The 14,496-nt window shown below is 33.0% G+C and overlaps 1 long non-coding RNA gene and 1 pseudogene across 1 annotated transcript in view; one reads left to right on the top strand and one right to left on the bottom strand.

Moving 5' to 3' along the window:
• Window positions 1-14,496, bottom strand: part of LOC105546305 — a 162,435-nt gene that overhangs the window by 103,438 nt on the left and 44,501 nt on the right. The gene's annotated exons all lie outside the window — the stretch shown is intronic.
• On the top strand, window positions 2,633-3,800 carry LOC105546304 (annotated as a pseudogene).

Here is a 14,496-nt window from a genome sequence, read left to right as displayed (position 1 = left end):
TATCATGGGGAGGGGGGAGGGGGCAGGGATTGCATTGGGAGTTATACCTGATGTAAATGACGAGTTGATGGGTGCTGACGAGTTGATGGGTGCAGCACGCCAACATGGCACAAGTATACATATATAACAAACCTGCACATTATGCACATGTACCCTAGAACTTAAAGTATAATAATAAAAAAATAAAAAAATAAAAGAAAAAGCCTGTCTTCTTCTGAGCCCTCCAAACTGTTCCAATCTCTGTCTGTTACCCATTTCCAAAGTTGCTTCCATATTTTCAGGTATCTTTTCAGCAACACCCCACTCTACTGGTACAAATTGACTGTACTAGTCTGTTTTCATGCTGCTGATAAAGACATACCCGAGACTGCGAAGAAAAAGAGGTTTAATTGGACTTACAGTTCCACATGACTGGGGAGTTCTCAGAATCATGGCAGGTGGTGAAAGGCATTTCTCACACGTCAGTAGCAAGACAAAATGAGGAAGAAGCAAAAATGGAAACCCCTGATAAACCCATCATATTTCATGAGACTTAGTCACTATCATGATAATAACATGGGAAGGACCAACCCCCATGTTTCAATTAGCTCCCCCTGGGTCCCACCCACAACACACAGGGATTCTGGGAAATACAATTCATGTTGAGATTTGGGTGGGGACACAGCTAAACCATATCAACTAGTATAATCTCAATGCCCAAAATGGCAAAAATGGGTAAGAAAAGACTATAGGCAGGCTCATTTACTAACAGAGATGAAAATGTCCAACATAAATTAATGAATTTAATCAATTTAGTTAAGCAAAGTGTGTCCATCTATATCATCTAAATGTCTATGTCTATATACATATATCTACTTAACTGTGTCATAATCAAGTAAGATTTATCCCAGGAATTCAAGGATAGACTGACATTGCTAAATCTAGTAATGTAAGCTGCCATATTAACATATTTAGGAGAAAAACCATAAGATCATTTCAAAAGATACAGGAAAAAAAATTCAACATCTATGTATTATATTAAGAAACTTTTAGCTAACTAAGAATACAAGAAAATTCTCTTAACCTGATATTTAATAGTAGAATTTTGAAGCATTCTCTTTAAAATTAGAAACAAGATAAAAATGTTTGTTAGTACTGCTTCAAGTTAGGCCTATACAGGAAATCCTAACCAGTTTTTTGGGTTTTTTTTTTTTTTTGAGATGAAGTCTCGCTCTTGTTGCCCAGGCTGGAGTGCAACGGTACGATCTCGGCTCACTGCAACCTCTGCCTCCCAGGTTCAAGCGACTCTCCCTCCTCAGCCTCCCAAGTAGCTGGGATTACAGGTGCCTGCCACCATGTCCAGCTGAATTTGTATTTTTAGTAGACACGGGGTTTTACCATGTTGGCCAGGCTAGTCTCAAACTCCTGACCTCAGGCGATCTGCCTGCCTCGGCCTTCCAAAGTGCTGGGATTACAGGCATGAACACCATGCCCAGCCCCTAACCAGTTTTAAAAGTCTAAGAATTGAAAAAATAAAAATTATTATTTATAAATACTATGATTATACAGAAGATCCAAGAGAATCTACAAACTGTCAAAACTAATGAGACAATTCAACAAGGTTACTGGGAATAAGATCAACATACAAAAAATTAATAGCATTCCTACACAGAGGCAATACCCAAGCATAAATGTAATAAAACATCTCATTCCAATAGAAACTAAATCATAATGCACCTAGAATATATCAAACAAAATCTGAGTAAAACTTTTACAGAGGAAATTCTAAAACTTTACCATCAGGCATAAATGGAAACTTAAATGAATGGGAAGATACACCATGTTGGTAGATGAAAAAAATTCAGTTTCATAAAAATGTCTGTTCTCACTAAATTATTTCAATAAATTCAACTCCACCAGAAATCCCATGAAGGTTGTTAACAGAACTTGACAATGTGACCCCTATAATTCACATGTAAAAGAAAAGACTGAAAATAAGATACTTTTGAAGAAGATGAACAATGTAGAATGATTTATCCTAACAGCCATCATCCTATTATAAAGCTATGATAATTTAGACGGCATAATGTTGGCATAGAGATAAACAAATCAACCACACAGAATAGGGAACCCAGAAACAGAATCACATATATACGGCAATTTGGTACTGAATATTGTTGGTACTCTATACTAGAAAGTTGGCAATACAAATCATTGAGGAAACGATAAATTATTTTCATAATGATACTGAGAAAATTAGTTACATATGGAAAAAAAATTAGACCATCTCGCGAAATAAACTCCAGGTGGATTTTTAAAACTTAAGGCTAGAAAGCAAAAGTTGTAACATTTTTAGAAGAAAAAATGAAAATTAACCCTATGACATCAAAATAGGAAAAACTTTCTTAAGACCCAAAAAAGTAGAAGCCTTAAAGGGTAAGGCCAAAAATATTTACACAGTAAGTTTTGAAACCTCTATACATCCATACATCACAAACAAAGTAAAAAGATAAGCCGGTGTAACTACCGCCCCTGCCTCTGGGAAATGAAATTTCTGTGGAAGGAAGCGTGAGCAGTAACCAGGCCAACCTAGAAAGGCTTTCTTTCTGAGATTTCACTTCCCTATCAACTCCTCAGCTCGAGGCACCAAATAATGTCATCTGAAATGTTGCCAGCATTTATTGAAACTTCTAATGTTGACAAAAAGCAAGGCATAAATGAACATCAAGAGGAAAGCCAGAAGCCAAGATTAGGTGAAGGGTGTGAACCAGTACCTAAACCACAAATGAAAAAACTAATAAAACAGAAACAACGGGAAGAGCAATGGGAACTCCGCAAACAAAAGCGGAAAGAAAAACGCTAGAGGAAAAAATTGGAGCGACAAGGTCAAATGGAATCAAACTCAGATGGAAATGACAGAAAACGTGTTCGAAGAGATGTTGTTCATAGCACCCTTCACCTCATTATTGACTGTAGTTTTGATGACTTGATGGTATTAAAGGACATTAAGAAACTTCATAAGCAGATTCAACGATGTTATGCAGAAAACCGACGGGCACTGCATCCTGTGCAGTTTTACTTGACAAGCCATGGAGGTCAGCTGAAAAACAACATGGATGAAAATGACAAAGGATGGGTCAACTGGAAGGATATCCATATCAAACCAGAGCACTATAGTGAACTCATAAAAAAAAGAAGACCTGATTTATCTTACATCAGATTCACCTAATATACTGAAGGAATTAGATGAATCAAAGGCTTATGTGATTGGAGGATTAGTAGATCACAACCATCACAAGGGACTCACATATAAACAAGCATCAGATTATGGAATCAATCATGCACAGCTCCCGCTTGGAAATTTTGTGAAGATGAATAGTCGAAAAGTTTTGGCAGTTAATCATGTGTTTGAGATTATTCTGGAATACCTGGAAACAAGAGACTGGCAAGAAGCATTTTTTACTATCTTGCCCCAATGGAAAGGAGCTGTTCCCACAGACAAAATCTGTGAAAGTGCTTCTTATGACAATCAGTCTGTCAGGATGGAGGAATGTGGATCGGACAGTGATTCCAGTGAGACGGAAGATAGCAGAAATGAACTAGATTCACCACGTGAAGAAAAGCAGGATAAGGAAAATCACACTGAATCTACAGTGAACTCTCTGCCACACTAATGTTACCTGGTTTCCTTTTAGTTTAAGGAAAAATTAGGAGAAAGCAAGGTGCTGTACAGAATATTGAACATTTTATTTTCTGTTATTTCTGCTGTGACATTTAAAAACTTTTTTTGGACCTAAATAATAATAAAAAAGTCCTTTAAACTTTGTAAGAAAATATTTTTGATTTAGAATAAGATTTAAATGTGTATTTTTGTTTGTTTTTAAAGCCTCAAATAGTAGTTTCTAGATAATTTTACTTTATTAATATATTTTCATACTCTTTAGAATGTGCCTTCTGACCTCTCAGTTTTTTAATTTTATAGTCACATCAACATCTTTATGATCTATTGCCTACGTATCTGTGAAGGCACATATTTATAAATATACTGTCAATCTATCAGAATATTGTGTATGGTAGGTTACCCTCTATTTGCAGTTTTTATGTTTAACTTAGTTACTTGAAAGAAATGTAGTAATTTTAGGAAGAAGTATCAGTTTGATAGACTTAGTTCATTTCTTTTGGACTATGGAACACATATCTGTTCCTTCTTTGTGATGCCTTTTTATGGTTCTGAAGTAATTACTGAAGAGTTGAGAATCTCTTTAATGCATTTTCTTAATTCTTACAATGGTGATAAGTTACTCCAATTATAAAATTGAATTTTGCAGACTAAATTATTTTATAAGGCTGTTGCTATTGAAAGATCAATTTTGTCTTTACCTGCATTTAAAATGGAACAGCTTTTAGCAGCTGTGGTTTTTTTTTTCCATATAATTTTTTAATTTGTTGGCTCTTAAGATGAATAAAGTTTATATGTGCATCTGCCTCCTCTAAGAATATGCATACTAATTTATGTTTCTATAAATCAAATACACATGTGAAAATATGCATGTAAATATATTTATATCTGTCCTCATCGTGTATGGTTCTCAGTTATTAACTGATGATAACATGATTGATTTGCCATATATCTGTATTACTTGAATAATACTGAAATACTTTATTATTCTGTAATACTGAATACTTATTGTACTACTTGAATGGTTGCGTTGAACACCCTAAGAACAATTTGAATTTTATTAAATACAAAAATCCTTAACTAAACGTTTGTATGGGAATGTTGGTAAGACATAATAGTGTAAAAGGGAGCTGTTTTAGTTTCCTATCCGTAATTGTATATGCAGTTAAATGTTTAAGGTAAAATGATCAGTCTCTGTCACAGCTAAAAGATTTCAGTAGCCTTCATTGAGTTTGGGTAAAATGAGTTGCTGTTCTTTGCCTTCTTTTTAATACATAAAACTTATATTTTTAAAATGTGTAATATACTATATATGTTACATACTAACATATATACACACACAGAAAGTTTATTGGATTTAGTACTGATATTTACTGTCTGTTTTTGTTACTTTATTCTTAGTAATCTATCATAGTTACCTATTTTAAGGTGAGGTCTATAGGCAAGATATGTAAGTAAAGACAAGCCCTACAATTTTAAAATAACAAAGCTTATGTCTTAAGTTGTATTTTTTCAAAGGTTCATGTTTTTCTCAGTAAATGTGGTTTATTAGCATGAAATATTATGCCTTTCACTTAAATTATGTAATGTAAAATAGGGCCCTGTTTAATTATGAAAGGTGGGGGAAAATCATTCCAAATAAAAGTTTAATTTTTATTAATTACAAAAAAAAAAGATAAGCCACAAAATGGTGCAAGTTTACAATGCATATGACCAAAAATGAGTGATTATTAAAAAATGAAATAAGAAAAAGGTAAAAACAAAAGAAATGAAATGTAAATGGACAATAAACATATGAAAGGTTGCTCATCCTCACTATTAGGGAAATGCAAATGAAAGCAAAACAACATTTCACACTATATTCTAATAATATTAAGTATAAGCAAGTATATGAGGAAAAGGAAATCTTACCCACTGCTAGTGAAACATAAACTGGTATTGCTACTTTGGGAAATGGCTGACTACATCATGCAAAGTTGATAATGATTACAACCAATAAGCACACACCCTAAAGAAACCTTTACACATACCTGGCAAAGGAACAAGCATAAAAGTGTTCCTTACAGCATTGTTTTAACATTTAATACCTAGAAATAGACTAAACATCCGTAAATAAGTGAATAAATAAAATGCAGCACATTTATATAATGAAACACTATGCGTATCACTGTAGATAAATCTCAAAAACATAATGCTGAGTAAAAAAAACAAGCTCCAGAATATGTACAGCATGATACAATTTATATAAGTTTAAGAACATGCAAACAATAGTATACACCAGAACGCTCTGCAATAATGAAAATGTTCAGTATCTGCATTGTCAAATACAGCAGCCTCTAGCGATATGTGGATATTAAAGAATATTAAACACTTATAATGTGGCTAGTACTCCAAAGAAACTGAATGTGTTTTCTTTTAATTAATTTAAATAGCCACATGTGGCTAGCGGATACCATACTGGTAGAGCAGGTATATAAATTTATGAATACATAAATATAAATATATACAATCAAATAAATAAAGCTGGAGGAAGAATACATACCAACTTCAGGAAAGTGGTTATCTCTGAAGAAGTAAAATGAGACAGAATGGGATGTGAAGGAACTCAAGAATCTTTATGAACTTTTATTTCTTTACAACAAAAATAAATATAAAGCAAACGTCAAAACACTTAACATTTTAAATCTGGTTAAAATATTGTTAATAGTGGTTAGTCTGCTTTTTCAATATGTTTGCAATTTTTCCCTATTTAAAATTTTTAATATTTCCTATTTTAAACGTTTCATTTTCATTTCTTTGAAGTATTTCCTTTTTAAAATTTTTAAATAACTTTTTGAAAGTAAACTGTATTTAAATCTTTATACCTATAGAGCTAAACCCAAGGGATCAACTATCTTATGTATAGTCTTGATGAATATGTAAAACATTGAGAAAATAAGAAACTAGAGCAAAAAAAAATGATACCATATGCTTGTAGAGTTCCTAATTTATGTGACGTTTTACAATTAATTTTCAAAGATCCAACCAAAATATCTCAAAAATGTGTTATTTTACTTAGATTCTAAATAGAATGAATTGAGACAAACATGAGTTTATCTTATAGGTAAGTTAGAACGATTAAAAATACATTAAATAAAATACTGAAAATAGCACTGGACCCAGGGTCATGGCAGTTTTTATTAACTTTCTAGAACCAGTTTATATTAACTTTGTGTGTTCTGTTTATCTAGGTTTCCTCATTCGTACAGGCTAAACTAAAGAGTCTCTGATTTCACTGCAATTCTTTTAAGTTTAGAACTTTTAATCAAGTTTCATTTCTTCTTTCAAATGCATATGTAATAAGTTATTTAGAATAATCATTTCTTTGTATCAAAGTGTCAAAACTCTGCACATCTGAAATCCGTATTCCCTTAGTGTCATCTAACTCCTCCTCCTTGCCCATAGAAAAGACAGAAAAAGAAAGAATAAAGTAAATACATGATCAGCTAGTCAATGATCCATGGTTCTCAAAGAACCTCATTTTTCAAAAATGGAAGCTTTTCTACTAGGTGGTTGTGACTTTTAATGGGTCTTATAATCAATACATAAAATCCTCCAGCTATTTTATTTTAGATATCCCAAGACTCTGAACAGAAAACTGATTCTCTATATAAGTTGCAGCTTTGCTCACATTAATGTTTTTAATTCACAAAAATCTAAAACCTATATATTAGCCAGAAATATCAATTCATTCAGTGTTCTCTCCAAGTTATCATGCAAAGAATGTGGAAGAATTAGGTCTCTCTGTGCTATTCATCCACACAACTCTCAGTTATATCACTCCGTGTGTGACAGAAATGCCCAGATTAGAGAAGTCTGATTGTTTATTATTGTTCTAGTTGACCTGCACAACTGTTATTACATAATAAGGCTTTGGGTTAAATTATTTCAGATGGTGGTACAAATGACAGGAAATGGCAGTAATTCTCCTTTTTATTTTTTGGCAAAATTATTGAGACACTCCTGACCTCTATCACCTTTCATAAAATATACATACAACTTAAATTCATGTGATGCTTAATTTTATGTGTCAATTTGAATGGGGCCACGGAGTGCTAAGATTAAATATTGTTTCTGAGTGTGTCTGTGAGCGCATTTCTGGATGAGCTTAGCATTTGAATCAGTAGACTCAGTAAAGTACATTGCCCTCCCCAATGTGGTTGGCCATCATCCAATTAATTGAAGGCCTGAATAAAACAAAAGGTGAAGGAAGGAAGAATTCACACCTTTTTGCTTCCTGCTTGCCTGTTTGAGCTAGAATATAGGTCTTCTCCTGCCGCTGGACTGGGATTTACACCATCAGCTCACCTCGTTCTCAGTCCTTCAGAGTCAGAATCACATTACACCACCAGCTTTCCACCAGTCTCCATCTTGCAAGGAGCAGATCATAGGACTTCTCTGCTAATTCCTCAGAATAAATGTCCCTTACAGTCAGGGGCTACTTAACAATATTTAGGTAATGATGGATCTCATATATGACTATGGTCTCAAAAGATTATATGGAACTGAAAAATTCCAATTGCCTAGTGACACTGTAGCCATCATAATGTACTACATACAAATATGAACAGCAGGGGTCCCCAAATCCCGAGCCATGGACCAGTACCAGTCCGTGGCCCGTTAGGAACTGGGCCACAAAGCAGGAGGTTAGCGGCTGGCCAGCAAGCATTATCACCTGAGCTCCACCTCCTGTCATATCAGCGGTGGCATTAGATTCTTACAGAAGCACAAACCCTATTGTGAACTATGCATGCAAGGGATATAGGCTGCACACTCCTTATGAGAATCTAATGCCTGATGATCTGAGGTGGAACAGTTTTATCTCAAAACCATGCCCCATCATCCCTGGTCCGCAGAATAATTCGTCTTCCACAAAACTGGTCCCTGGTGCCAAAAAGGTTGGGGACCACTGATATATAGTACATAATACTTGATAATGATAATAAATGACTATGTTACTGGCTTATGTATCAACTAATACTAGACTTTTTATTGTTATCTTACAGTGAGCTCCTTCAGGAGCCTCAGGCAAGTCCTTCAGGACATATTCCAAAAGAAGGCATTATTATCATAGAAGATGATAACATGCATAGAAGCTCCATGCATGTTATTGCCCTTGAAGACCTGCCAGTGGGACAAGATGTGGGATGGAAGACAATGATATTGATGATCCTAACCTTAATTAGGACTAGGCTAATGTATGTCTGTATCTTAGTTTTTAATAAAAAAAGTTTTAACAGTGAAAAATTAAAAATAGGGAAAAAGCTCATAGAATAAGGAAATAAAGGACTTTTGTGCAGCTGTATAATGTGTTTATGTTTTAAGCTAAGTGTTACTGTGTTTTAAGCTAAGTGTTATTACAAAAGAGTCAAAAAGTTTTTTAAAAGTTTATAAAGTAAAAAAGTTAATTTATCAACTTTAAAATATTTATTTAAAAGGTTAATTTATTTTTGAAGGAAGAAAAATATTTCTTTATAAATTTAGTATAGCCTAAGTGCACAGTGCTTATAAAGTCTACAGTACTATACAGTAATGTCCTAAGTTTTCATATTCACTCACCACTCATTCACTGACTCATCCAGAGCAACTTCCAGTCCTGAAAACTCCACTCACGGTAAGTGCCCTATATAGGTGTACCATTTTTTATCTTTTATGCTGTATTTTTATTGTAGTTTTTCTATGTTTAGATACACAAATAATTACCATTGTGTTACAAGTGTCAACAGTACTAAGTACAATAACATGCTGTACAGGTTTGTGGCCTAGGAGCAATAGGCTAAACCATATAGCTTAGGTATGTAGTAGGCTATACCATGTAGGTTTGTGTAAGTATACTCTATTCTGTTCACACAAGGACAAAGTTACCTAATGACACATTTTTCAGGAAGTATGCCCATCATTAAGCAACACATGACTGTATATCCTATTGGCTCTGTTTCTCTTGAGAACTTTCACTAACACAGTTAACAAATGTTTCCTGTAGACATACAAGCAGCCAACAAACATATGAAAAATTCTCAACATCACTAATCATCAGAGAAAGGCAAATCAAAACCGCAGTGAGATGCCATCTCATACAAGTCAGAATGGCAATTATTGAAGAGTAAAAAAACAACAACAGATGCTGGTGAGACTGCCGAGAAAAGAGTATTTTTATACGTTGTTAGAGAAAATGTAAATTACTTCAGCCACTGTGGAAAGCAGTTTGGAGACTTCTCAAAGATCTTAAAACAGAATTACCATTGAACCTAGCAATCCCATTACTGGGTATATATCCAAAAGAAAATAAACCGTTCTACCAAAAAGACACATGCACTTGTATGTTCATCGCAGCACCACCCACAATATCAAAGACATGGAATCAACCTAGTTACCTACCAACAGTGAATCTGGATAAAGAAAATGTGGCATATACATACCATATAATACTATGCAGCCATAAAAAAAGAAGAAAATCAAGTCCTTTGTAACAAGAAAGAGGTCATTATCCTAAGTGAATTAAGGCAGGAACAGAAAAACAAACACTATATATTCTCACTTATAAGTGGGAGCTAAACAATGGGTACTCATAGACATAAAGATAGCAACAATAGACACTGAGGACTACCACGGGGGAGAGGGAAGGCAGGGGACAAAAGCTGAAAAGCTAACTACTGGGTACTATGCTCATTACCTGGGTGACAGGATCAATCACATCCCAAACCTCAACATCATGCAATAAACCCAGGTAACAAACCTGCACATGTAACCCTGAATCTAAAATAAAAGATGAAATTATTTTTTAATGTCTCCTGGAATTAACTAGCTTCCCAACCTTAATAAGGCACTATTTTTCTTACTAAACATAAGTACTATTTTTAGCGTAGGGGGAGATTCAAGCTTGTAAAGTACAAGGGAACAGAATTCCCCCTACCCAAACAGGAAAAAGCATTTTATGTTTCATTAATTCTAGTTACAATAGTTGACCCTCATGAGAACACCATAAACCAGGATTTGACAGATAGGATTACAGTGTAGTTCAGTATATAATTACAATGCAGTTTGAAACACAACTTACCTTTCATGTTCTATTATATATTCAAAGTCAACATAACACTGCTGGATGTTAAATACAGGACTACTTATAGGAACACTTGTTTTAAGTCCAAGAATTGAGAGGAAAAGGAGAAAAAATATTTTCAATTGGTATTTCTAGTAACACCCAGTGCTGCATATTCCATTCCAACTACTAAACATGCAATGAATTGTTACTCTTTGATAAATCTAAATCGAAATAAAAAGGAAACATGAATATAAGCTACACTATCCTCATGATTAAAGCATACAGCTCAAAGTCATACATTTTTATTCCTCCAGCTTCCAACCAGCCAAAGGATTTTTACCTCCAGCACCCATTAAACATGAAATTCATTCAGGGAGCTCTGTGAGTGATAAAGTAAAGCTGCTGTCATAAAGTCTGGCCAGTTTCCTCTGCAAATCTAGGAGAAAGACTGAGAGTATGTAAGTGTTGACATTATTTATAAATTATAAAATTATTCGGCAATCAATAAGAACTTAAGTATTATTAACATATCTCTTTTATTTCACTTAAGAAAAACATTTAGTTGGAGCAATTCTTGCTGATGCACTGAATTAAATGCTTGAGGAAACAGATCTAATATTATACAACAGTATAATTAGTAATCAAAAAGGCTAACCATTTAATTTTAAAGAACTTTAAGCTGAGATTTAAGCTTTGCTTATGAAAGAAATGAAGAAAAGGAAAATACTTTTGTTTCATGAAACCAAAATATCCTTTTTAAAAATGTTTTAAATTTATTATAAGCTCTGCTTATAAGAATAAAAATACTGTATAAATAGTCCATGTAACAAAGTAAAATTTAAAGTGAAATTAATGGGTTCCCTCTATAAGGTTAAATTTCAACAAAAGTAAAAACATCGATAAGAAATAATATAAATTTTTAATGCTTTAATGCTTCCATTAATATCTTAGGGGAAGAATTTTATTTGGCAAGCTTCTTAGTTCCCAAAGTCTTATTTTCCTACTTTTCAAGGCAAAGAAACACTATATATAATAAAGTGACATGTGTAAAGAGATAATTTAGCATATGAACTTATTCCACTGATTTTAAGTGTATGAAGTAAAATTGTGTGTTTTGTTCTCTAATGTTTAACATTATTTTTTAAATTGATTTCAAATCATTCTTTATTATATCAAAATTGTTTAACTTTACCTAGCTAATTATGGGTGGGAGATCATAATTGTATTAAAACTCTTACCACTAGAACTCTGTGATATATAAGATATATATAATAATGTTACAGATTACTAATGGTAGTTCCCCACTTCTTTTCATCATTCAAATATGTACCATCATTACTTTTTCTATTTCTCTCAAATGTTGTGAGTTCTCTTAAGACCACATACCTCTCCTTAGTGTTTATGGTTGTTTTAATTTTAAACTTAATTGTGAAATTATTTGATTAACAACTATCTCTTATACTAGACTGTAAGCAAGGACAGAAATCACGTCTCTTTTTACTTTTACTTTATCCTCAACATCTACCATAATGTCTGGCTTAGAGTATATGATCAATAAATATGTGCTAATCGATAGATAATATTAACAATAAATGGTGATTTTTTTCCCTTCAGTTTTAGAAAATCTTTCCTATCTGCAGTATAAATTGGGCCTTACTAAATAGATGACTGAATAGAGATAATGCCAGAAGATCTTCCTCACATGCAGCTGTACATCCAAGAAACATACCACTTTTGTCTCTTTTTTATACCATTTTTACTTATTTATGGTTAAACACAAGGTAATAAACTGAAAACAGAATACATCCCTTATCAATATCTACATCCAATGAAGACTTCAAGGATCTGCTGAAACGGTACATAGTAAGAACAGAAATTAATAACCATGTAACCAACAAACTGATGGCCAAGTTTTCATAGTTAATATGGTCAAATACTGGAGCAAAGACAACTTGTGCCTGGCACAAATAACTGCACAAAAAATGAATGAATGAAGTCTTCTCCTCAAAAGGAACTAGCTCTTGTCATGCCTACTGCAGTATTTTTCTACATCCAGACAAAATGTATATGTGCATTTTATATATACTCCACACAAACACACTCACACAGAGTGTTTTCAGAGGAAGTAAACAAGGTCAAAAGGTAAGATTGCAAGACTATAATCTGAAGGGAATTTTAAATATAAGGACATACATGACCTGAAATATATGGCCCATATTAAACTTCTCTCTAATCCTCTGACAACAGACAAAACAGTTGACCTTTCTGGAGTGTTCTCACCCTTTCTAATAAAGAGTATGGTTGATATCCCTCATATTAATGTAAAAAGAAATAATAAAAAACTTATATTTGTACTGTTTTTCTTTATATCCCTTCTCATTCTAAAGAAAGTATTTTAGTGGTATATTAAACAGTACTTTATAATTCACAAGGCATTTCCACATAAATTCTCATTTAAGCTACACAACAACTCTATGAGTTACAGAAGTAAGTATAATACTATTAGCCCTATTTTACAAACGAGAACACTAAGGGCCAAAGAAGTTAAGTGAACTGTCAGAGATACAAAACTAATAAGCAGAAAATCCAAGTCCATAACCCAGATGTTCTGACTCTTCATCTTTTCATTGTACCACAAACAGTAATGTAAAGTTAAGGTATTTAAAATACATAGTGGAAATACCAAATATTACACTAGCAGTGTATTTCTGTGAGTTTAGAAACTAGGACAGAATAATCTGAGTCTTTTATATTATCAGAAAAGAAATATCACTATTTTATTTGGAATATTACATTTCTTCTTCCACCATGCAATGCACTAGTCAACAACAAATTTACTAGAATGGCACCTATAAGCCAGATTCAAAGATAAATCTAACAGCAGATTCACTCAATTACACAGTTAGTACAAACTATTATATAGTTTTTTATGGAAGAATATAATGAAGATATTTTCCTGAATCTCTCACTGATAAAATGCAATCTTATCAATCGATTCACATTATTGTTTTATATATACTTCTCATAAAGTATGTTTGTCTTATTATCATCCTCCCTAAAACTCCAGTAAGATTTTTGTAGTCATCCTCAGGTTCTAAATGGAATAAGTAATTGTTTGATACTTTCTTGCTAAGTCTTTCAGAGAAATCAGATTTTAGTTCAAATAAAAGAGCCACTTTCTTCAGCTGATAAGACTCTTCCTGAAAGAAAAGCACCAAGTAAGAAACACACTGGTGATATCTCCTGTTAGTTCCTTACAATCCTAATCAAAACTTTTTTTAAAATTTTACTTCATTACATACTTTTCTTTTGACATTTTCTCCTGCGATGGTTTAATTTTTATTAGTTTTATTTGTTTGTTGTATGTCTCAGAGTGTAATCCTATTATTTCAATATACATTGTATTAGATATTTAAGACAAAAAATGTAACTATGTAATTGCAGAATATCCTCAAAGATCTCATTAGAAAGGGAAGCAAATTTTAAAAGAATGAAGTAGGTACTTTTCTTACAAATTTACAATGTTACTGAGCAATAATAATCAAGTAACATCATCAGTCATATATGTATGCCATAAAACTTAAATGTAATCACATTTATTTATATTCTTCTTATCAGAAGAGTTGAATGATATAAACAAATTGGCCACCAAGACTTTCATGCCATATTCTGGTGAAAATTGGGTTAAAGTAGGAAGAATGAGACTATGTGGGTGACCTATTACATACCACTTTTTGTAGTTTACAAACTTGAATAA

The sequence above is a fragment of the Mandrillus leucophaeus genome, unplaced genomic scaffold, assembly GCF_000951045.1.
Source record: "Mandrillus leucophaeus isolate KB7577 unplaced genomic scaffold, Mleu.le_1.0 Scaffold353, whole genome shotgun sequence".
NCBI lineage: Eukaryota > Metazoa > Chordata > Mammalia > Primates > Cercopithecidae > Mandrillus > Mandrillus leucophaeus.
The sequence above is the reverse complement of the archived record's forward strand: the minus strand, read 5'-3'. Positions and strand labels throughout refer to the sequence as shown.